This window comes from Anas acuta, chromosome 6 (genome assembly GCF_963932015.1).
Source record: "Anas acuta chromosome 6, bAnaAcu1.1, whole genome shotgun sequence".
NCBI classification, from domain to species: Eukaryota; Metazoa; Chordata; class Aves; order Anseriformes; family Anatidae; genus Anas; species Anas acuta.
The window spans coordinates 25,287,708-25,314,571 of NC_088984.1; the positions used below are offsets into that span (position 1 = coordinate 25,287,708).

Below are 26,864 nucleotides of genomic sequence, written 5' to 3' on the forward strand. Positions count from 1 at the left end.
GTTCTTGTGGGACTGGTCACGAGTGGTTAAGGTGAGATGCCATTTCCCAGGCAACTCAAGGGGTCTGTAAAAAAGTGGTGCTGGCACAGGTCTTGATGCGAAACATGAAACCCAGCCAGAGGAGCAGAAAGCAAGCACTCACCCGCATGCAGCTGGCTGCATGGCACCCTGACACTGCGTGTCCCCTCTTGCAGAGAGGAAAAGGACTGCCACAGTGGCTCCTTCCCTGTGACCCCATTTCCTTCCAGCTTAACTCTCAAAAAGCTCTTACTATATGCTAGGTAATGCTTCTTATATGTGACATGCAGGATCAGGAAGGCTGGGAGTCTTTTGCAACTGCAGTATTAGTTGGACAGAGAGCAGAAGAGTGGTAAATTTACACAGTTAAGAGTATAATAATGGCATTATCAAATTAAGCATGAGGGACACTAAGTCTGAAGAAAAAAAAAATGAAAAAAGGCAATATATTGAGATGTGACTTAGGCTGTATGCAACTAAGCAAATTCATACTACATTATACACAAATTATGAATTTCACAAAACTTCCATTAAATAATGATACATAACAATCAGGGAGATAACCAATATCCCAGTAATACACACTTTCACATAGGAAAATTTAGATTAACAGATTCCACTGAAAGAGGTAAAATATCTTCCTAGATCTAATGTATGTTGCTTACAGAACGTCATGATAGTGCAAAGTTTGGTTAGCCCGAAACCGATCCCCACACTACATGGAACTATTTCCATGACACAGCCACTGAGCAATTATCTAAAGGAAAAATGATCAGACAGCCATCATCAGCTATTTGTTGTTGATTCAGTTTTACCCTGCCCCACTTTTTATTTCTATTCCTTTGAGAAGTAGGCAGAATTACACCTTCATCAAGACAACTATCTTTATCAGATCACAGGTTCATTTTTGCCAGGATCTTGAAGGATCTGAGGATCTTTCTTCAACAATATGCAGTGTTCAGAGTGCTGTAATATTTTTAAAGCCTTTCATGTAGTCATGATCTTTCTTATTCTTGCCTGCCAAGATTCACATTTCTTTTCATGCAGTTTTCCTGCTCTGTCTTTCAGCTTTTCAAAATAATTTGCTGCTTTTTGAAGCGTGTTCACTCACTATCTATAGAGAAAGCTGCAAATCACAAAGAAATTTCCCTTTGCTTTCTGTTTCACATTATGTGCATAGGATTGCTGTACTTAGGTTATTCGAGAGACTTTATGTAGCTCAGGGTAATGATCTTGATATCTTCTGAGAGTTTCAAGGAAAAAAAAATCCTCAGTGAGTGCTATACCAAATATGTTTTTCCACTGAACTCCCCAACCTTTCATCTAGCAGTTTTACCAGTCCCCAAACCAGTATACATCTTAACAGTATTTTTTTCTGGGCCTAGTCCAATGAACATTGTTGTTCATGGGACTTCCATTCAAGCATGGCACTGAAAAAAGTACTGTTTGGGGGAGCTGAAATTCCTGCAGTGTAATTACTTCGGCTACAAGGAATTTGAGAGCTGTTAAAAAAAGGCAGGGAAGGAAAATGTGAATATTAAATGACAACATCACTTTGTTTTAATTGGATTGTTTTTCATCTTCCAAACAACCTTTTTTTGTCCACTTAGAGTTTTCATTCAACACAGCAACAAGTCACAGAATTTTTCCGTATAATATTCAGAAATCAGTTCTACTTGTTGAATGAGTATGCACACAAATTCTTCAAAAAATGCATTTAAGAAAGGTATGACAGGTTAATTAGCCTGTATGAAGCTTCAGTCCAACTAAGATTACTCCTGCATTGTTCAGTTGAAAAATCAATATATAGAATATAGAATTCACCAGCATGTAACTTTTTGTGGATTTCAATATTGGAAAATCCTGCAGTGATATTAATCAAGGATATACCCGTACCAGATACACTGAAAGAAGGCATTTTTATTAGAATAAGGAAGAATCTTGCTTGAAAACACAACAGCAATTTTTAAAGTCCTCTGTAGATAATACTCATCATATTTTCTTGCTTCATACTAATCCTTTCAGCAGTAATTAGAATGGTAAAAATCTGTTTAACTGATGCTCTAGAGAACTCTTATTTAATTTCCCAACACTGGATGAAACTCAAGCAGAAAACTCCTGAATTGTTTGTTTTCCAATGTATTTTCCCATTATTGTTGCTATTGTTTGCCCATCGCAACCAATGACTGTACTTTCTGAATGATGCAAGCTATTTTTACTTCATCTCCCAAGCACGTATTCATGTGAAAGCAGACTTTTTGGACTAAAAGCATATAATACTTTACCACTCACTAAAACAGAGCTTCACCAGCATCAAGATTTGTAACAACATTTAAGTTTTGATGTCTAGTACTATTTCTCAATCCAAAAAATTACACATGAGCTAGAACCCGAACTATTTTACTCTGCTTGTTTTAATGCCACATTTTTCTTATTGATCTGTAGCTCTTTGCCAGAAGTCTAGAAATATAATTATTTTTCCTACTGTAATTTCAATTCTGCTGGCAATTAAGATGGTAACTAAGAGGTTTGACATTTAAAGCTTTAATCCATTACATGCCATAATCTTTGTTCTGCTTCCATAATAAAGCAAGGGATCAGAAATCTTCCCTGTTCAAGAGAAAGCAAGAGAACAAGTGGAGAGATGAGTTTCATGCGTCCATTTATTTTATGGACTAAAAGTAGTGAAGAAAAAAGGAAGACAACTTACTTCTATATACTTCTCTGCTTACCTTTTTGAAATGTACAGGTTTGAAATATAAAAATCTAAAATGGGACTTGTGCCCAGAATGTTATTTTATTTTTAGTATAGTACCTTGCAGCAGTCCAAGACTTTTAAGATGTTTGTTTAAGAGCTGTTTAAGACGTTTGTAAAGTAATTAAATCACTAAGTATGAAGTTTTGTTTTTTTTGTGTTTTGTTGTTGTTGTTTGTTTGTTTGTTTGTTTGTTTTACAGTAGGAAGTCAGTGTATCTTGTGTATCATCTAACAGGATTTACATTTAGGTACTTATATAATTGGTGGATTAAATCCACTCTGTAAAGGCAGGTAGAATATTCTCCATGCATAAGAAACTGGAGGGAATGATGTGAAATCCACCTATACCGTCACTGCCCCATCATTAAGGAAAACTGTTTTCCAAGGCTTTCTGCAAGACAGAATAGCTGGTACAGGTTCTTTGTGATGATGTGGGGAATATATCTCTCAGCACCCCTTTTGCCTACTTCAAGTTCACATGCAAGCTCTCCTATTCTGACACTATTGAGCCAATAAAATTGCCCAGCTGTCTGATGTCCTGTACTGTAACCCAGACACTGGTTAAATGCTATAGGAGATGCTGTGATTGCCTGCCATAAAAAGGTTGAACTTTATCACAAGCTCATCATGCTTAATTTAGAATAGTACCTAGAAAAACTGCATTTGTATAATGGTTTAAGAGCTAAATTATAGTTACCCACATTCTCCTTATAGCTACCCATATTCCCCAGCACAGTTCATCCCATCATGGATCAGGCTGAATGCTTTTTCACTCAACAGCTCTGTGAGGTTTGCATTAAGCTGATTGCACTCTGTGTACATAAATGTGTAGGACAGCCTCAATTTATTTCTTTGTGTTGACGTCAGCAAAACCCACTCTGAAACTTAACCTAATGACTTCTCCAGGCTTGAAAAACTAGAGAGTACTGGAGATAACCGTGACTCATTCAGAGTACAGATAGAAAAGTTGGCAAACATTGCTGGATCTATTGTAGTGCATGTGGTAAAGCTCTGTGCAAACAGTTATGCAGGTCTTTAAGATCTGGCTTCCCTTTTCACTCCTCATAAGTAAGAATATTTATAAAATTGTGTTATTCTCTCTTGCTTTCCCTGTTTATATGCACACACAAACTGAGCAGAGACTTACGTAAATGCTATCACACAGATTAATTTACATGCTGAAACTTTTCTGCTTAGACTAGAGCACAGTAATTTGGTTTAGGAGGCTTCCCAGTTCTTCTCTTTTGCTATTATATTTTTCTACACCTTAAGCCTTCAGCAAATCTGTGGTACTTTTGCACAGAAAAGCCTTTCTGCAATATCTCCGCAAGTTTTCTTCACAAACAGGATCTGGCATTTAGTGGGAGGAAGCTCATCTTCTACAAGCCTTTGGGTCCCAGCCTGATATTTTCCCGGAGTATCTGACCGGTCCCTTCACTTTTCAGGCTTTCTTCAGATGTAGACACTCATCTTCTGCAGAAGACAACTTTCTCTGCTACTGCAGGAGCACCTCCAGGTGACTCATCCAGCATGTCTTAAAAATCAAATAGTGTCTGTCAAAGTCTGTCAATAGCATCTGCTGTCTTCATTGACTAGACATTTAAGAAGCTAGTTTAGACTAAAGGACAGGTTCACTGAAAATTGTAATACATCAAATTTCTATTGTTATTTCACTAAGGTGGGAGCACTAATTAATCTTCAAAGTAACTGAAGTGACAAAGTATCCTGCACAACTATGAAGAAGGATGATGTCTAGAATCCCCTACGTGACCATGAATGAAGAAACATCTATTATTATTTTTTTTCTGATCAAAAGATAACAAAATAGTAATTCAAAGGAGAAGCAGACTAACCAGCTGTTGAAGTGCATGCTGCAGCTCTGCATGAGGAACAGGAGCCAGAATTCAGACTGAGCAACATGCTATGAAATGCATACCTATAGACAGATAAACATACAAACAAATACATCCATATAGATGCCCACGATATATAGACATCTATCTATAAATAGACACTGGAATTTAACAGTACCAGGGAATGAATACCAAAAAATACAAATACCAGTGTCTCACAAGACATTGATTCTCCAGATCAATGTAACTCTTCTGAAATACCTGACCAGTATCACAGGTATTTTGTTTTGATTCTATCTGATATTACTAGAATGTTATACTTGGTATCTTTAGTGAAGAGGAAGGGAAGGGGGGGAGGGGAAATGAGAAGGAGAGGAAGGGAAATGAAAAGAAATTCCTTTGGGATATATGATGCTAAATTAGTGCTGAGATACACAAGTCAAAACATGGCATTTTTTGGTTTTGAGCCAGTGCAATATTATTGTTGGCCACAGATGATGAAAATTCAATTTTATTGGAAAACACTGTAACTGGTGTGCTATAAGTTTTCTAAATGCATACATATAATGACAACCATATAACAGACAATAGAGCAACTTCAGACTAACACACTGTAATTCTTTAAGGGAGTAAAAGTGTCATAAAATGCCAAGGGACTTAGTAGATGGACTACAAAATATCAAGTCTTTTTTTTTTTTTTAAGTTATTGTCTTAAATACATGTGACAGTATAAATATTCAGTACAATGTTTAAAGATAGCAAAAATAGTTTGGAACAATCTCCAAAATAATACAAAAAGGAAAACATGAGTAACTGTGGCATATGTTAGGAATGGCGATTGGACAATGTCAAGATCATGACCAAAAGAATTTATCTGTTAAACAGCAGCTCTCCATGGAAAATATATGGCCATTTAATAGCACAGAGACTGTGCTAAAAAGAATCAGAAGAGACATGCTACACTGTGGATGTTTTTTCCTTGAATTCCTTTGGTGAAGTTCTCAAGAACCTACAAAAATTCTGAGTTGACTGTGACAATTTTCTCAATAGTAGAAGCTATCACCTGAAAGTCTGGAATAAAGATGCAAGAATCTGTCATAGCTATCTCTCCACTGCATAGGTTATTATTCTTAACTCGCATTCAAATCCAGTTTTACATTTCTGTGTAGGTGGCAGAGTATGATCTTCAAGCAAGTTAAACAATCAGTCATACATAATAAAGAAACCATTGCAAGGCAACTAGAAGAGTTTTAGGCCTGTTCTGATTAATGGCACATTAAAAATAAATAACATTTTAAAAGATTTTTTTCAGGTAATTCTGCTTCAGATACATTGGTAATTTAACTTTTTCATTTCAGATTCTGAAAGTATTTTGCACTGCCTTGGTCTCCAAGTCTATCTATTTCTTAGCTTTCTGGAATTTCAGTCATTTTCATTGGTTAAAATACTCTGGCCTACACACAGTTATAGACATTTTCTGGTTTTCCATCATTAGATTTCTGGCATCCAGTTTGAGAGACATAGAGACTAGGAAGTCTCTATGCATTGTATATATATTGTGTATATATATGCATATACACATGCATTTCCCTAGAGGATTAGCAGTATCTGGGAGATGTCACAGTGCCTTTTCTATCAGCTACTCGCTCTTTGGTCACATTGCCGTTATCCATAGACCAGATACAAAAGAAGTTACAACAGCAAAAAAACTCCACAGGTGATTATATATCTTCTTGCAAAACTGTTTCTTTGAACTAGCATCACTAATAATACCAGAGCTTTGCTGTCTGATTGCAAAAATTGCTTTTAAATAATGGTTTCCCTGCAGATGTCTTGAAATCTGACATCCATCATTTTAAAGTCTTACAAATAGTGATAAAGAAATTCTGTGTTCAGCTCTACCCCCAGATATGTAACACGGCCATAGACAAAAAATGTCTTGTGCATGACTCAGAAATCTATTATTCTAACATAATAACATTTTGATCATTCTTATCTTTGTAATAGAAAGATATTCACAAAACATAATGCACACAGTAATGATCTGATTTTTTTTTTCTGTATAGATTCTATTACTGCCTTTGCAATACAGACTGCTGGATTTCAAAGATAAGAAAACTACATAGATATATCCTTTATTCTACATATTCTACATATAAATTGCCTATATTATTTTCTTCCATATACTAGCTCATCATCTCCCCCCAGCACACAGTACATCCCAAGTCTGTGTTTACTGTAATGACATCTGTCCAAGTGTGCCCGGTGTGTGTGCTAGTGGCAGACTAGTGGGAAGTTTCTCTTTTCTAGCAATACTTTAAAGGACACCCAAAAAAATTAGGTTGTTTTTGGCATTAGCATTTACAGAGGAAAATAACAAGTAAAGTTGAAATTTAGATTCTGTATATCACATATTTCTCTCTCTTAACCCAGTAAAGTGAATTCTTACTATGGCTGAATTACAGACCACAGCTCTCCCAATAATTGTGGTCTAGATTTTAGATAAATCTTTGAAATCTTTTCAAATGCATCTGCTCACTTGATTTAAAAAGATTCTGTGCAAAAATGACAGAGAATCCTTCAACCTCTTGTTGGAGAAAGTGAGCAGAATTCCACAACTATACAATGTATTTTCCCCTGAAATCACTGCTAAAGACCCTGAAGAAGGGCTCACTAGCAAGTCTGTTTTCAGGACCTGTTACTCCTTTGGGTAAGTTTCAACAGTCAGAGAATCTACAGTAGGTAAATCAGAATATCACCTAGCCAATAATGGTTCAAAATAAAAGCAGTTCTCAAAAGTAGTTCAGTGCTCACACTTTTCTTCAAGGGTCATAAGTTTGCAAGCAAATGTAAAATAGAAAGGACTCGACTAGCAAATGTGAAATGTACCAAACATATTGCACTTTATAAACACTGGATGAGTCACTGTTTCCCACAAGGTCTCTGCCTGGATTTTTTTTCTCTTCCCCTTCTTCATGGCAGTAAATCTTCTAACATTCATACATTCAAAATCTCTTTTTAGAAAAAATGACTTCAAAACTGTATTTGAACCAGAAACTAAAAAAAAAAAAAAAAATGTGAATATGCATTCATTTTATACAATAGTCAGCCTCATCCTTCAGTTCAGGCAGATTAATTTTGCTAGTTAAATTCTGAGATACTTAAATGTGGGTACAATATAATTGGCTTTATTACTCATACAATTATTTTACATATGTACTTAGCACACATGTAATGGGCTATGCTGCCAGCTCCAGAGAACAGAGTGTTTTCCTTATCGACTGAGAAGACAAAGCACACACCAAGGCATTGTTAACTTCCTTACATATGGTTTGTAGGTGTACCTGGACCTCAGAACAAGTTGGTATTTTTCACACTGAAGTTTTAAAACTGAAGTAGAAGCAACAAAGACCATCATTTTAATGAATTATGTAGATTCTTTCAGTTCTTTCATGGAACTGCCAGATTTAAATGTTTTTCATGAATCACTACTGAATGATAAATTAAAACACAACACTCAGTGAGAAAAATATTTTCTAGTAATTAAAAATATCTTAAGAACAGGTGGAAGATTATTTTAATAAAATGTAGGCTAAAACTGATCTCTGGATAATGTTTTGTAATCTAAGCTGGAGAATAGGTGTGTTTTTCCCCATCCAAAAAGGTACCAATTCCATAGTTGTTATAAGAATTCTACCACTTAGCTCCATTCATCCCCTAAAACAAGGACAAACAGTTTTGCTTCAAGCTCATTCCAGCTTGCCTTTTCTCTGCAAGCTGTCAGAAAACACACAGAGTTGTGTTATTGTTATGATTCTGGACTGTGTTATGTGGTACTTTCTGATAAGAATCACAACTGACAGTTTGAACTAAACCACCAGATGAAAATAATTAATGCAAAGATGCAAAGATTCTTGTTTTGAGTCCCATGAACTTCATGGTTCCTCTTAGTCAACACATCACAATATTGTGTGCTTTCATTATCTCCTTTTTACAATTTTCTCTGACAAAGCAAGAGTTCCCATGGAGTTCTGCAATACAGTGTTTATTTTGACATCAGTTTCTTCTCTGGCAAGTGTATTTTATACCAGAATTTGTTTTTGTGCTCCTACCTATTAAATGTTCGACACTTGATATTAATTTTTAATCTCTTTTTTATAAGTAGCAAAATCAACTCTCTGCTAGTATTTAGCATACATTTTTCTCTTTAATACCAAATACATATGCTCTACAGCTTTTAAATACCACTGCCATGAGCACAGTAAGCCTCTGTTTTTTATACATACTATTGTCAAGCAGTAAAGCATAATGAGACTAATTTGAAATTAATTATATAAATAGCCAACTAGCTGATTTTTAATTATCTTGTTGCAGAATTTCTAATTAAGCATGGAGATCTACACTTTCACTAACATTCCTCTGCTACTATCCTGACAAAGTAAGCTAGAACTGGAATTAACATGTCCAAGATGACAACATTCACTGTAGTCAAGCACTTGAAATAAAATAACACAGAATATTCTGGTTTGGTGTAGTGAATGGCTTCACTTTATGCATATATGTAATCAAGAAACTACATAACAAGGGTGAGTATTTAAATAACATGTAAAGCAAAATGAGCATGTTATAATTAATGACTATATGGCAGGTACTAAAATATTTTTTAACATAAATTGTTCATGTAACAGCCTTTCTTACAGAGCTTTTAAGACATTTATGAGCCAGGTTTTCCCCCTGACTCTATACAAGCAAGCATACATGCCCACGACTTCTGTCAGTAAAACGTCTATTACTTCTAAGAATTTTTCTCACTTGGATCAATGCAGTGTTATTTAATTCCTTTATCCAGATTAGTTAAATTAATTCTGCTATTACATTCTTTGACCCTTAGGAGATGATTCTTTTAGTGAGATTAGAAGGACCCACTTAAAAAATAGATTAAGAACATGTCATAAAAACACATAGCCTGAGGAAAGCATTATGGGCTACATAAGGTCAACTCTGTTATTTTGGCATGATCATTTTGTAGAAAAGAAAGACAAGGAAGATGATGGAAATTGCAGGAATATCTGTATAAAAACAAGTTGTTTTCTACTTCTGATAACTTCTGTCTTTCCTAATGCTGTGTAAACCACTGTTTATGTTAAGAGGAAGGGATTTTCCTGGTTTGAAGAACCTTATCTTCTGTGGGGTGAGTTCAAAGAGTGACTGTGCTGTGAGGAAGATCACGTTACAAAGCCAGAGTGGGGGAAAGTGACAAATCACACTTCTGAGTGGCTCAGGGTATCAAAAGCTGGAAGAACAAAGGAAATAACCTGACTGAAACAAGTGAATCTTTAAAAGCTCCAACCTAGCTGACACTTTTTGGAAACAGAAAGAATAATTGCAGACTTAAACCAGGCTCTTCTAACAATGGCTGTCACCAGTGAGAAGCCAGAAAGTTGGTTTAGTTTTTACAATAACTGGTTCTGATGCACTTCGCATTATCAATACTTTCCTGCTAGATCAGGCAAGGGGACTTAACTAAGAAACTGTATTGCAGATGCTAAATAAAGTTGTACTCCACCTACAACTGAAAATTTAAAAACTGCAAACATATATCCTTGAAAAGAAACCTAATCATTTGTACCACAAAAACAGAATCTGAACTTCTGAGTTAAAAAAAAAAAATGGTGCTCTCAGACAAAAATTGTAGAATGATAGTAATGAAAGACTGTATCTACTCTTGACCAGATAGATTTGCAATTAAAGAGCATTTTGCACTTCAGAGTGATACTAGGAACATTAAGAAGGATATAAAACCTCTTAAGAGTAATACTGTATGTGGAGCTCAAAACCAGATACATAAAAACAGCATTTTGTAAGCAATAGAATCAATGCCCACTGTTCGGAAAGAGAAGCATGGACTGCAGGAGTTGAATTGCTGTGAAGCAGTTCACAAGTGCTAGCAGAGATTTTATCTCCTAGGATTTACCTGTTTCATAACAGCATGTCACTAGTTAATTTTGTTTAAGTTTATCATTACCTTCTAGATGCTTTTCAGCAGTATTGAAATGTAGCTAGTTGTTCTCCAGCCTGTGTTTGTACAGCTGATTACTGCTGCCTAAATGTGGCAAAAGACTGGCAATAGCACTGCGTTTTTCACAGAATCACAGAATCGTCTAGATTGGAAAAGACTTCCAAGATCACCTAGACCAATCCCTGACCTAACACTAACCAGTCCTCCACTAAGCCATACCACTAAGCTCTACATCTAAACGTCTGTTAAAGACCTCCAGGGATGGTGACTCCACCACTTCCCTGGGCAGCCCATTCCAATGCCTCACAACCCTCTCAGTAAAGAAGTTCTTCCTAATATCCAACCTAAACCTCACCTGGCACAACTTTTAGCCCATTCCCCCTCATCCTGTCACCAGGCACGTGGGAGAACAGGCCAACCCCCACCTTCCTACAGCCTCCTGTAAGGTACCTGTAGAGAGCAATAAGGTCGCCCCTGAGCCTCCTTTTCTCCAGGCTGAACAAGCCCAGCTCCCTCAGCCGCTCCTCGTAGGACTTGTTCTCCAGGCCCCTCGCCAGCTTCGTTGCCCTTCTCTGAACTCGCTCAAGCACCTCGATGTCCTTCTTGTAGCAAGGGGCCCAAAACTGAACACAGTACTCGAGGTGCGGCCTCACCAGAGCCGAGTACAGGGGGACGATCACTTCCCTAGCCCTGCTGGTCACACTGCTTCTGATACAAGCCAGGATGCTGTTGGCCTTCTTGGCCACCTGAGCACCCTGCTGGCTCATATTCAGCCGACTATCAACCAATACTCCCAGGTCCTTCTCTGCCTGGCAGCTTTCCAACCACTCATCTCCCAGCCTGTAGGTCTGCTTGGGGTTATTGCGCCCCAGGTGGAGGACCCGGCACTTGGCCTTGTTAAACTTCATGCAGTTGACCTCAGCCCATCAGTCCAGCCTATCCAGATCCTCCTGCAGAGCTTTCCTGCCCTCGAGCAGATCGACACACGCACCTAACTTGGTGTCATCTGCAAACTTACTGAGGGTGCACTCAAATGCCCTCATCCAGATCATCGATATTAAGATATTAAAGAAGACTGGTCCCAGTACTAAGCTGATCACTTTGCTGAACATTTATTGTTATATGACATGAGTGGTGTTTGGAATAGAGTAATGGCAAAAATAACCTGATTATTCTTCCTTCTTGTACAGTGTGGACTGATAGATAAGGCTCTGGGCTGGGGCCTAAGAGCCCTGAGCTTTTGATTAGGCCATTGACTGATCTCAGATGGGTCACTTTCCACTTGGACTGCTTAAGTCTCAACATTGGGAACTGATGAAATTTCTCCCCTGAGAAAGGAGCTTTGATTTTTTATGGATTAAATTGCTTTGCAAGAACAGATTATCTTTCTTTGTTTCCTCTGCTGTATCAAGTATATTTTCTTTCTCATTTTAGTAACTTTTTAGCAATGGTTGCTTTTTAAATCTTTCCTATGCAGCCACATCTAACAATACATTTTCTTTCGTTCCTTTTATACATCAAGTGACCTAGCCTCACAGATCTTGTAAACTTGTGGATATGTAACTTAGTATTTTTTTCTAACAGTTTCCACAAATTCAGTATATCCTTTGATATAAGATTTAGGAAACTGCTTTAAGGTGACAAAAGGCAAATATCAACGTGTTCTCAAATTTTACTGCTTTGTTCCAAAACCACACTTACTATTTGGAATACTGCAGCAATTTCCTGCTGGTACTTTGATCCAAGAACATCATGAGCTATGCAGGTGGTTTCTGTCACACCATCATTCACATTTTTGACAGATTTGGAGTCTGCATAATATTCCCAGATAAATTTCTTAAAGTAATCTGTGCCAGGAAAGTAAAGCTTATGTTCTGCCAGCTTGCTGACACAAACCCTATCTGTGATATCAGCCTTTTGCTTAGTCAGTAATGCAAATAAACCTTCAAATCCCAGGGAGAAATACTGAAGAACCCTGCATGGGAATGCTCTAAAAAGGCTGCATTAGAAGAAGGCCACTACACTTGACCAGGCTGACTCACTAAAATCACAAAATTATGTGCAATTTGTTTTATAATCATCATCTTGCTTGTTTAAATTAAAATATGTATTTATATACTTTAGATGAATTTGGAGTTAAGCAAAATTAACTACCCTCTCCCATCAGCACAGTGCAATCTTTCAAGTTAAGGAAACTTTGCAGTGAAAGGACCACTGTCCGTCAATAACTCCTCTTCAGTTGATGCTACAGAAACAAGGGAATTTATCCTGTTTGAGTTCCTTAAAGGACTCTTCACTAATGCCTTTAACTAGGTGTAAGGAACAGTACTGAAATTTCACAAGTCAGCCTCATACAGGTAGTCTGGAGAAGATGTCAAAGATACAACTGTTCTGTACTCTAAAATAAGATCTAGAATCATGGGAGGTGTTCAGAGCTCTCTCTAGCTGCATACCCCAATGGAAAACTGAAATGAAATCTACCTTAAATTCTAACATTTCTGATACCATGAAATTTAAAAAGACAAATCCACTGGAACTTCTACACTGAACATTATGATGCACAAGATATCCATTCATTCAATTTTTCTGATATAATAGTACTGAAATGTCTACACTTTGACATAGTCCTTCCAGACAGACAACATATTAACTCATTCTAAAATTTCAGCCTATTTTGAAATACTGTTTTGTTCTTTCATAATTACTAAGCAACAGGACATACTGACTAAGGGATTTAGGGGATAATTTGGGTTAGGACCATTCCTACACCCATCACTTCTACAGAGTTCCAGGTCTTCTTCCTCCCTTATGGCTTCCACTCTTCACCTCTTGTCACTCTTAGAAATTTTTTGTTCCACACCATTTGATTCCTCCATTTTTAATATTTTTAGTATTTTTCCAGCATGAAATTTGGTTTTGGAAGTCCTTGCTTCTAACATACAAGAATGTAAGTTCACAGGAGAGACCTTCAGTTAGAGCTGAACACCACCGGACCAGGTAAGTAAACTCAACTCTCTGCACCTGCTCTGCCTGCATACAAATAGAGCTCAGATGACATGGAAAAAATAACAGCTGAAATATTAAAATATAACTACTGGTACAAATTAGTAAAAAATAGCATTTATTCATAACACCTTGAAAAAGTTTTCATGTACCCCAAGATTTTTAAACAATTTACTAATGATGTTTATTTGTTGTGATAGTACCTAAAATTTCCTCTGATAAAGACATCTTTGTAACAACTGATATACAAAAAGAACAAAAAGCTGATTCCTATCCCAAAGATCTCATAATGCAACTTAACCAAGAAATTAACAGAAATGAGTGCATTGGTGTGTTACCAAGTTTGGATTTTGTTTTAAACATTCAGTGCAGTGACTACATCCCACAGTAGTTTGCTTATAGTCAGAATCAATTATGTTTGAGTCACTTCTATGAGGTTCAAAATACTGAGAATTTATAGCTATTTTAGGTTAAAATAGACACCTTATTTGTTTCAAGATAATTGCCAGGAAGCATCTATAGGAATGAAAGCTACATATAATTTGCTTGAAAGAGGAGATTAAATAAACATGCAAACTGAACACTAGACATAATTCCTGGATCTCTAGTGTCCCTGTTCAGACAATGAATAAATGACCTACTAGTGTGAAACCGGTTTCTCATTTCAGCAGTCAGTTTCCAATAATGACAAATACGATAGCTAAACAGACTGATTTATTGTCTTTTCTATAGCATTTACCTCAGCGCGTACAGTTTTTACACAGATGTGATGTATTTCTTACATGTCACTCTAAGGAAGGCAGTTCCAGGAGTCCTGGAGATCAGCCTGCTTAAACAACACACCTGTACTGTGGTGGCTTTTTTGTTGTTGTTGTTTTGTTTTATGGTTTGAGTTTTTTTTGCGTGATTTTCTTTTTTTTTAGTTGATTCAGTTGAAATGATAACTTTCTGAACTTACAGTAATATTTAGCTCATCTTTGAAGGGTGCAAATAGATAATGAATGGTGATTGCACTGATAATTACACTTGCCAGGAAGTGATGAATCATTTCATACTCTCTTGCTGGTCTTATTTTAAAACTAAGAACTTGGCAGTTATCCTTAGGTTATTTTGAGATAAGTCCAAAAAGCTAGAGCACATTTTTCAAGACCAAGGGTTAAAACAGGCACACAGAAAAATGCAACAAGAAAGCAACTGCTCAAAGAAGAGAAAAGGAAAGGAAGAAAAGCCAAGGACAACAAAAGTCCAACAATTTGTAGATATATGGTCTGAAGCTCTACTTAAACTGGCAGAATGTTGAGCTTTCCACAACTGGCACAAGGGGCAAACATGGAATAAATATCTAGAAAAAAAAAATCTGAACAAGAACTAGGAGGAGCTTTAAGCTACAGGATATGATGAAAGAACTGCAGAAACATAATTAAATGTAAGTAGATCTGAGAAAAAGAAAACGTCTGAAAAGATAAAGAGTTGAGTTTGTTTCTTGTGTGAAATAATTACTGCTATGGGCATTTATATCTAAGGGGAATCTTGTAATGGTGGAATTTCTCAACATCACAGACTGAGGCAAGTCTAACAAAAGTGCCTGAAACTTCTCGGCTTAGCCTCTCTCAGAAGTAAAAAGCTTGGCACAAATATCCTAATTGTTACATCAAGCTTTAGCCTTCATTTCTCAGTTTTATCTGAGATTTAACTGAAAAATAGGACAAAAAGTCAGCCACTCCTGAGCATGGCTTCTTATGTCCCCCCCACAGCTATGCTCTTCACAGAGGTAAGCTGAAAACAACATGCTCAGAAACTGATTTAGAATAGTTAAACCTATGCGCAGGAGCATTTTCTGTTTTATCCAAATATGGCAGTAATGGACAAGTAGAATCAGCAGGATCTTTTAAAGTAGAAAAAGAAATAAGAAATCTTTTCCTCCCCGTGTTTTCTTCTGAAAGAAAGCCTTTGAGCACTGAGGATCACATGAACATTGAGAGGTGCCTAGAGAACCTTTGGTTTGAACATTTTCACATTTTCGTTCTCCAACAGCCACTGAAAAAGAAGGTCTCCGAGAGGCTTAAAAGTAGCAGACAACATTGTTTGATTTTTCCATGCATTGATCTGACAAGAAGAGATTAGAAATTTCAAGCATCTGCTCCTGACCCTGACACAAAAAGACATAAAGCTTCAAGAAAGACCTTGTTTAAAATTAAAAAAAAAAAAAAAAAAAAGTCTTGCTTGGAGTAGGAGTAAATGTTATATAAAATGAGTATTGACAGCCTGTAAATTCATGTATGAAGTGCCCCGAGCCTTTACGGTATTTAAATTCTGTTGGTGGTTTCTTTGTTTGTTTCTGATTATCAGTATTCTGTATTTCACTACATTGGTCAGATTTTGCCTCCTGGAAAGCACCACCCAGCAGCTACACCAGCAGCTGCAATCCAAAAAGCAGAGACACTAATTCCTGGAAACTTCTAAAATATTTTTAGCTGCTGTACTCTAAGTAATAATAATAAGTGCTTATAAGCATAAAACTCATACAGGAGCTTAATGACCTTGCCTTTATCTTTGCAAGGCATTTTTTTTCCTTCTCCCCCCCTATTTTTTCCCTGGGATATTCTGCACTGACAATACCTATCTGAAAGGTGCAGTTTTCACACCTCGTCAGAATGTGCAGTGCCTATTTACTGATTTATTTGCCTGGAGCTATTGATATGTCTGTTAGACTTCAAGAAACAGGTTTGGTATGAACAGGCGCAGAGAAAGGCTTAATGTAACCCAATGTTTGTACCAGTGTTTTTGGATACGTCCTCTGTTTTGTGCATGTGACCTGTATGTGAATCCCTAGGAATTTCAAACCTCCGCATATGGATTTTTTCAGTTTTAGATTTACTTTATAAGTGTCTTGAGAAAATGTACATCCCAATCACTTCTGTTCTAAGGAGGGCATAAGTATAGTTACATTAATTTCAACCTTTAAAATGAAGAAAGTGTTGAGTGTCCAGGAAGTACTGTAACTTCATGCGTACAATCTGTGTCACAGATAATTCAAACCTCTTTAAAAATATGGATACTTACAAACATGCATTCTGATAACCTACAGAAGAACACAGCCAGAGCCAGAGGGAGTATTTAAGGTGAGAGAAGTGCTGTTATATTCTGTTTCCTTTTACACTCACATATAAATTGTGCTGCTGCCAAATCCCAGGAGTGGGTGTTGGGGGTGTCTTTGTTTTTCTTTTATAGATAGCTCATATATGCACAAAAATAAAACCTATATTTATCTATACAAACATGGCATGGCATGCCTTAACAAGTTATCCTCTGAAATGCTTAGGATTAGACAGAAAACAAAGGATTGAAACTCGAAGCCTTGTGTTATTGGAGACTTAAATTCACTTCTATCACACACACCTAGCAAGAGAAGCACATGCACAAGAGGAACCTACACATGAAAATGTTCCATGGAAAAAGCTTAAAGGCTTTTCTGTCTTTCTGTGTTACTGTCTTTACCTTTGTATATTTTTGCATGTTCCAAGAACACCAAATATCCAACAACCTCATTCCATACTAGTACACAGCAGAAAGTGCATCAGGAAAGATGTGAAAATAACTGTGCCCAAAAATAAATAAATAAATAAATAAATAAATAACTACTAGGCTGTCCAGAAGACTACAGAGACAAATATTTGAATGTTATCAAACACTGAAAGTTAATTCCAAATATTGTTATCAAATACTGAAAGTTAATTCCAAATATGACTATGGACTATGTTGAACAAATGCATTTAATTTCAATATAAAATTAAAAAAAAAAAAAAAAAAAAAAAAACATTTTTATTTGGTAAAAGCTATATCAATTACAGTCCCTAGCACCTCACTCCCCAGTCAGTCACAGAGTTCCCAGTCAGCATTAGCACATAAAATATTTTCAGGTACATCTGTGGCATATTTTGATGTTACTTTAGTTTGCAATTTTTGTCTAAACAATCAATCTCATGGCATATTTTTATTATTCCTTTGTGTTTTTCTGCTATTTATTATGAGACTAATGTTATTGCATTTCAGAAAACTGACAGAAAAAAAATGACTAAAAATATTATGTTTTAAAATGTCTTTTACCATTCAGAAACAGTGAATGAATTTCTCTCCAGACACTCAGATACATTTTTGGTAGATTAAATACGCAGTGCCGCTGTCTCTAACGGTTATTCTTACCTTCTTACATTTTGTTAAATAACATAATTCCATTTAATTTATTTCTCCACACATTTTGAAGGTCAATTGATGCTGATGAATGTAACTGATACTGGTTTATTTAACCTCACATATCTAACTGCTCTAAAGCATTCTAAAGTTTGCCTGGAAACAACAATATGTGAAAAAGTGTCAGAGTTATCAGATTTTCAAGGGAAAAATATCACTATTAGTAAGAGGAATTTTCACCCACATCGAAACATACCAGAACAGTTAGTTATGGAAAAAAAGTAATTATTTATTCCATTTTATCAGCCAAAAGCATAGTTATATAAGAATCAGCAATAAGGAGATAATAACTTTGTGATACATGAAGACAGCATGCTTATCATGACATTTACGCCTACTTGGATGTTCATCTGGGAAAGTCATATTGACAGCTTAGAACTTGAAGCAATCATTGTTCCCAGACACATACAATTAATAGCTAGACAGTAATGAGATGCGAGTCTATGTGAGTATGCAGAGAGAGGAAGGTTGTGATGTACACACTTATATCCATTATAAAAACGTCTTATTGTAAAGACTGTGTTTATTAGCCAACCAGCATAAACTATAATAAAATATGCATTCTGTGAATCCTATGTATATCTAGTTTTCAAGCCTGGCCACTGTCCAGAATCTTTTTGTAGGATGGGAGGGAAAGAGAGAGAATTTGTTCCCCCAGTGCGTTGTCATCTTTAACTATAGACCACTATCGTGTCTTTGCAAGGTGGACTTGGGCAACTCCCATTGCAATAAATCACCTGAACAAGTCAATAATATTTCTCTAGAGAAGAAACACTGATTGTGTAAAATATCAGAAAAGTAAATGACACACAAACTTCACAACATTGTAACAGCTTACAGTTCCATAAGAGCCCTTTAGAATTTGGCATTTCTTATGGAATGAGAATTTTAAAATTGTAATCAGTTTTACCAGAGACTCTGAGTTTTTGAGGACATAGAAGTCAGTACACAGAAACAGAGTCTTATATAGGCATACAGGGGGAAAAAGAATAATCAGAAAGTGCAGAGGAAAGCAGAAGCAGAGATGAGGAAAATTCAACATAACTTGCTAGCCAAGTGATTTGGTTAGCTGGTTTTGCTACTTTTAACACTGAAGAAAAAATAATAAGTTGGAAGCCTACTTAAAATGAAGAGCTAGCAAAGAAATCAACCCTGACATTGCAGATACTGGAATTATCAACAGTGTGTACCCCTCAGCTCTAAACCTCGCTAAACATCAACTCTGATCCATCATTTGGTACATGTGATATCATCCAGAATCAACAGTAGTCATAGAGAAACAGAAATGCATCCCATGGTAGTAACATGAATGTGTTCAACTCCTTCTTCCTTCCTCCCTTCCTTCTCTAAAGCAAAATGCTGGGCCTATAAACAAATCCTGGTAATTTGGTGTTAAGATATATATTTCATATTTCCAGTATATATTTTGCTTGATCCATTTTTTGTCTTAACTATTCTTTTTAAGTAACTTGTAATACTTCCTGCATAACACAGCGATGAACCATCCATCCAGTAAGTGCATATTTCCTGAAATCCCATTAACATAAGCTTATCTGAAGTGTATTAGCTTCACTTACCAGATTTTACTCAAGTACCTCAGCACCACCAATCATTCAAATATATTTCTCTGAGATGTGAAGGGTTAAAAGGAACTCTCTTGCTAGCAAAACACAGTGACATGACCAAAACTAAATCAACTGAAACTGAAAATTAAGCCTTTATTTTAGGTCAGATACTAGTTTTCTCTCAGAACTAGTTCTCAGAACAGGTATTTATTTGTTTAAAAGTCCCAGAAACAAAGTTTTTGTGTTACTGGAGCTCACATAACTACTTGAATGTCTGAAAAGTTGTTTGATTGCCATCTCTACAGATAGAATAAGCAATACAGTCATAATGAACTACAGAGAGGAAATACTACATTCACAAGAATATGGAACAATGATCTAGTTTATACCAAGTAACTGCAACTAAGTGTGAGTTTAGGACTTTGCAACCTAATCATTCTGTAATAAGTAGGACAAAGCTATTGATCAGCATTTTTAAGAGGAGAGTGATTTGAGCAGCATCTTGTTTAGAAGCTGACTGATCCAAAATGACTAGCACCTGCAGAGGGGGGGAAGCTAGCCTTTAGGTTTAGGCTGAGTGTGAAATACCTTAGCATCAAGAGGAGACTTGTATGTCACAATACTTGTTAACACTAATGAATGAATGCTGAGAGAGAGTCTATTGGCATCTTTTGGTCTGTTTTGCTAGAACCAGCCCTTTTAGTGAGGAGTGAAGAGCGCTTGCAGTCATGTCAGGATTTCATGTTGTACTGAAGTGACCAAACACAGAAAGAATGTAATGCTCATCCTGCAGGAAAAGCGGAGGGGGAGCACAGCCCGCTCCAGAAGTATTACTGCCATCTACCTTTAAGACTGCTTTTCCAAACATTAATAGGAAGAGAATTAAGCAACACATTTAGAAACAAAAACAAGTGCATAACCTTGAAAGGAAGTGAGGGATTTTGTGAAAGGAAAAAAACACTCTGCTGCTTTCTCTTTGTGAGTCATATTCTGGGCGTGGTACCAGCACATCTTGTTGTCCTATTTCTATGGAAAAAATCCTTGAGCGAGTTCATTCTTGATTAAGTTAGCATGGTGCCAAGCGAATGTAAAACCCTGAATCTTTGATTCAGCGTGTTCTATTGTTGCAGTTGCACTGAGAGAGGGAGGTGATCGCATGTTGCTGTTAGCAGAGCTCCAGCACTGGCAGCACAGTTAGTGGCACTGGGGATAACATTTCCTTTCCTTTTGTCAGCTTCAGTGAAGGGAAATCTTTTCAACACAAAATAGGGATTTTGTTCATCAATATCCCAGTTTCAGCAGTGAGTTACTATTTCCACCCCAGCTTTGACAGTCCATTCCTGCTCCATGCCACAGTCCTTTTAACTGTGTTAATAGACCAGGCTTGAAAGCATCTGGATTCCTTCAAACAATACAGCTTGAAGGTAACTCTTCTTTCCAAAATAGGGTGGGGAAGCAAGCACAGGTTATTGTATCCATAGCTGTGGACTGAAGCTGACAGAGCTAAGCAACATAACCTCTGATATTAATAATTCTTTCCACAGCATAAATTGATTTTTTTTAGGCTTACCATATTTGTTAGGAAAAATTTAATGTAAACAGGGAAAAAAAAAAAAAAGCTACCTTACCTTAGAGTACAACGAGCCCAAATGGAAGTGTTATAATTGAATAACTACATCACTATAATTGGCAATATATTGCTGCTCAGATAATGCCTTGATTTGTTTTCACTTTCATAATTCATTTACACAAATACAGCAATCTGGGTAGCTGCAATCATACATGCGGGCATCGATACTTTCTAGATAATGAAATTAAAGATTAAAAATGGTAGCCTACATTTGCTTATTAACAGTCTACTTTTGGTACAGAGATAGTTTACTGAGCAAAACATCTAATTTAAATATGTAACTGCTGAGTTTAATTCTTTAAACTTGAAAGCATGGCAGCTTCTAGACTCAACGTTAGGAATGGCTTTCAGTGTTAATTACGAAGAGAAGCATAGGGAAACTGGAATATTTGTGATGGGAAGAGAGATATTTTGTAACAGGATAATAATGCAAAAGAAAAGAGCTCTTTCAATGGGGAAGGCTGGATTTAATCATGAAGTGAAGCAACAAAGGCTTTTGTGCTTCTGACACTTTCCTCTGAGGCAACTCAGCTGGGAAAAAAACAAAACTAACTTTTATTTGTTAGACACTTTTAGCAGTTCTGAGCGTGTAGTGAGAAGCCTTCAGCTACCTACAAAAATTTAAGTGCAATATTTAAAGCTTCATCACCTAATGTAGTATAGTCTTCTACTACATGTATATCAAACACTGTACAATATTGTGCATATCATGCTAGTTGCATGCTACCTAAGAAGGAATTGCAACGTAGCTATTTGGTTTAAGCGGGGTATATAGATAAACTGTCCCTTCCCATCTGTGTCTCCCTTTCCTTCTGTTCCCATTCTTCAAATTACAACAGAGAAACCACTAAATTAAAATTTTAAAATGAAGTACCCTAGCGCTAGAACAGAGCTTGAAAGCACAGTGCAGAAGGTGTCCAGATGTATGATTGCAGAGTTCTGAAGTTCTCATTTCTACCATTTGCTTTGTTATCAACTGCCTGGATGATGCTCTGCAACTGACTATTTTTTCAGTGTCTAATTCCCATCAACTGCACAGTGAAAATTTCACAGTTGCTTTAAAGATGATGAGATCTACTTGTAGTGATCACAATACAACTTACAATCTGCTGATTTTATTGTTAAAAATAAATTTAGTGACAAACTGGGATTCAATCAAGTGCATGGGAGCATGGGGCCCACCTTTACTGTCTGTCTGCAAAAACAAAGCTCATTAGCAAGAGTGGCAAAAACCCCAAATCAATAAAATAGCAATTTTTTTTTAGTCTGCTTCTATGTTATTCCTTCTAGCTCCAACCAAGTGATAGACAAAGGGAGGTAAACATGTTTCTTTCCTTTTGGAAAGAAAAAAAAAAAAAAAGATAAAAGAAAAAAAAAAAGAGGGAAAAAAAAAAGCAGCCTCAGGAAATCATTTTCCTATCAGGTGGCATGCTCACTTAGCAATGCAAGAAAAGAATCACTTGCAGTAACAGCTAACTGAAAAATTACAACATACTTGACGTAGCCCAAAGTTCAGAAAAAAAGAGTGACCAATAAACCTTAGCCAAATTCCACTGCATCCATGAAATACTGCAATCTTTTGTCATAATAAAGTAAATCTATTTTGAACTATCATTTATTGTGATGTAATTCAATAGCCTCCAATTAAACTGGTGTAAGTGAGACCAGAACCAGGTTAATTTTATTAAATTATGGGTTTGATGGAACAATCACAGGCTGAAGTTCTGAGGTCTACGGGCATACCATCAACTGCATCATGATAAATAGGCCTCAAAAAGTACTTTTTTTTTCCCATTCAAAAACCCCAAACCTCTTTCGTTCTGTCCATTTCAACAGAAGCTGTAGTCCAACACCACGTTTTCACAGATGGAATGAATTGACTATTGGAGCTTGACAATTGCTCACATCTCTGAACTGCAGTCTCAGAAAGCTACAAGATTTTCTGATCTTTCAGACTGAATCATGAATTCACAGTACAACCAGAAACTGTAGTGCCTTTAAATATTATTATATCCTAATGTATTGGATGAAAGATGACTGAGGTAGTAAGTAGAATCCAAAACTGGGCCACAAAGCACTTTTTTTTCTGAGATAGAGAATTGCATTATGCAGCAGCCTCCTTGTGAGAATCATCAAATAATTTTCATCAGTAAAGCATCATATGGAGATTTTTGCACTCATGCCCATGAAGAAAGCTGGAATTGGTCCCATGCATGTGGCAGCCTGCCACATGCCAGTAAGGTATGGGTGCCAGCTAAAGACGGATTTAATATAGCTTGTACAATGTAGAAAAATTCCAGTTCCACGCCAAGAGGATCATCATAATGTTAATCATTGTCAAATGATAAGAATGCACTTCACTGTGAGAAATCACATCTGTTGTCACTTGTGAGGCTTTATGCTGTTGTTACAGAGATTTAAAGAGTATCCTTCTGAGGCCACTTCATTGCAGAGTCACAGTATGTAAAGATGCCATACTGTTTTTCATTACTTGGAATGAAAAAATGTAGTAAATCTCTAAACTTCTATGAATTCTACCTTTTCTTCAGGATCCTTCCCCTTGAGAACTTCCACTACTGAAGCTGAAGTCTTAAGGTCTTATTCTATTCCCATGCTCATTCAAACTAAGAGTAAAGTTGAGATTACATTTAACTTAAGTAATGATAAAGGTTGAAAAATATTTAAAATCAAGATCTATTAATAATCATGTGTCCCTAAATAGTAACATGATTCAAGGACTCTGCAACTTCCGAGTCCTCCTCTCCCAAAGCAATGAGATGATCTTAATATTGAACTGAGGCTGAAAATGTTCTAAACTTTCAAACTGAAAGGTCTTCAGTAAAACTCATAGCAAATTACACACTTTCACTAACTCATTATACAGTTTTTACATTTTGCTTTCATTTCAATGTGAGCACAAGGATATTTTTAAGCTACACAAGACAGCATTCTGGTTATAGCCTTTCATTACATAGAAAAGATGATCAGCACAGTGCTAGGTGGCTAAATAGGACCTCATGAATAAGATGTGTTTGACTGTCTTCCATATCCAGAATGAATATGGCCAAAACTGAGTATAATTCAGGGGAGAAATAGGTGACAGAGATGACTCGATATGGCATATGCTCACCCGAGACACCTAATTTTTTTCAGAAAGTGGTAACATGAATAAATCAGGGCATTTTTGTTACTATAGAATTCAATTAGTCTACTGCAGATCTGGCATGGTCTGTTAATAGATATGCAAGCTTCCAATGAAAAAGCAGAAATACAATTAGAAAGCCAAGTCAAAGCCAAGATTTTCCATATGAATCCTAATACCATGTTTATTTTATACATCAGGACATGCATTGTCGTACTTCCATTAAATTTATACACAAATTAGTCTTCTAAAGGTCTCTAAGTTTTTGAGCACAGACAGGTTATAACAGTGAGAGGAACAACTCAGAAAGTTTGGATTCAGCTATAAACTGTCATAATCTTCGGGGATGCTCATATCCTGTGTTTACCCCATATCCAGCTCTAAAACAGGCAAGCAGCTGTTGTATGTTCACTTTTAAACTTTCTTTTTCCCTGTCTGCTATGCAGACAAACCATTTTTCTCTTAGCTAAAATTCAGTTTCACACAGCATATGTACCACATTCAATCCACAGCAGGGGTATATTGGCATGTTCTTGGAATATTGAAGAATAAAATATGTTAGAGGTGAAGGCAAGGGTAAAGTTTTGGTATCTTAATGCAGAATTGGAAATCATAAGGCCTAGGCCATAAGTCTTCTCTGATCTTCTGTTTCAACAGGACAGAAATTTATTACCAATCTTTCATTTCTTCCCCAGTAGAACCTAACCATGGAAAACTGCTAAGTATGCATCATACTTTTTTAATTACAAAGCCAGGAAACCAATATGTAGGTTTGGAAGTGGGTCGAACCAAGATGTTTTAACACTTTCATTCCTAGTTACTTCTGCACATTACATACTTAAACATTTTTTATGGAAGAGTAGGGTGTTCTAGGAATCAAAACGAGAAGGAATCCCTGATGACTAGCTTGCGCAAGACAGACAGTGTCTAACCAAACTATTCAAAAGAAAAACTAAAAATAGAAGTAAATTCTTTCTTGGAGGCAAAGCTTCCTCACAGTTATCGCTAAACTATTTAAATGTGTATGTTATTAACATTCTTCATTTTGACATGTGCTTGACAAATATTTTCAAATATTTCCAGAGAAACAAACAATATTGAATCAATCTGCTCAGAACTTCGAAGTCAAAAGGCCCAAATAAATGAGTGGTTTTACCTATGACATTTTAAGTTAAGCACATAATACTTCTGACTAAACTCACATAAACCAGAAAGTATCCAGAAGAGACAAACTTATTTCAAATAGTAAAAATCATTTTCGCTCTTCTTACATATGTTTTCACCACTTTAAGTAATAGTTCCTATCATATAATGATTGCACTTTTGCTCTCAAAGATACATGTACTATTTCATTCAAGAAATCAAAACAGTTATACAGTTTGGAGTAGGCTTCATGGTGGAATAGGAAGGAAGAGCCCAACACTTTCCAGTGCAATATAGTAATGTAGCACTCTTAAAATCATCAAATATATACACTATAAGAGGAGGTTAAGACACACGTTTCTTCTCACTATTAACTTCAGCTTTATAGGATGTATTTGTAAAATGCTACTAAACAACTATAGGTACATACACTCACATCACAGATGAGTAAATTTGAAGTCTCACTTTTGTCCCACTTATTTAAAATAAAGACCAATAATGAGAGTCAAGAAAAATATAACACTAAAATGGAGTTTCCTTGTTGTGGCACTATTCAGCAGGGAAAAGGCTATTGTATCTCCATCTCACTGCCATTGGCTGTTATAGGACTATCCCATAAACCTGGTTTCTCTCTAAGCTAACTGATGTTAAAAAAAAAAAAAAAAGCATGAACACATCCCTGCAGGTAACCTGCTGTTGATTCTTCAAATAAATTCTGCAGATGACACACCAAAAAGAAAAAGCCAACAATAGTATTTCATTTAAATTTACCCAGGCAGAACAATAGTTCAGTACTGTATACGAACAAAAGAAAGAAGTAAATACTACCCGGTAGTCTGTTCCTTAGTGTCTTTCTGGCATAAATTACACTAACAGTGAACCATTCAAATGCAAGTGCCTCCAAACACTATTTATCAGAGAAATTCACAACAATTAAATGTCAACATAATATTTATGGAGGCTACTTATTTTCCCGGGGGCGCCAAAAGTCTGGAGAAGGGTTGGGTCAAACAAACTGCAGCCAATGTCAAACAATAGATAATGGAGCGTAAGCACTTGCATAGACAAACATCTTCTTTTAGATCTCTCCCTTTTAAATAACACTGCACCAAATAATATCTGCATTCTGCTTGGAAAGCTGCACTGCTGTAATTCAACAGTCTGTAAGGCTGAAAAGCTCATTAAATAAGCAGCAACAAAAACAGGCAAAAATGTTGAATGACTATGATTACAAATATTTATGCCATCATGCAGCAAGCATAAGATCAGGGAGGAATAGTTGAGCAAAAGCCCATTCCTTTCTCTTACTTCTTAAAGCAAACAAAACACCACCAACAACAAAATATACCACACCACTTCTTTGGAAGGATATTTGTAGAACTACTAGTTCTGGAAAATGCAATGCTTTAATGTATGTCTCGCTCATCAATCTGTTCTCCAGCAAATGATGCTTAAAGTTATACCAGCTCCTCTGAAAGGCCTA

At 36.3% G+C, this 26,864-nt stretch overlaps 1 protein-coding gene across 10 annotated transcripts in view; it reads right to left on the reverse strand.

The window, feature by feature from the left end:
• The window catches only part of PDE1A (phosphodiesterase 1A), a 222,140-nt gene that overhangs the window by 117,640 nt on the left and 77,636 nt on the right, over window positions 1–26,864 (reverse strand). The window lies entirely within an intron of this gene.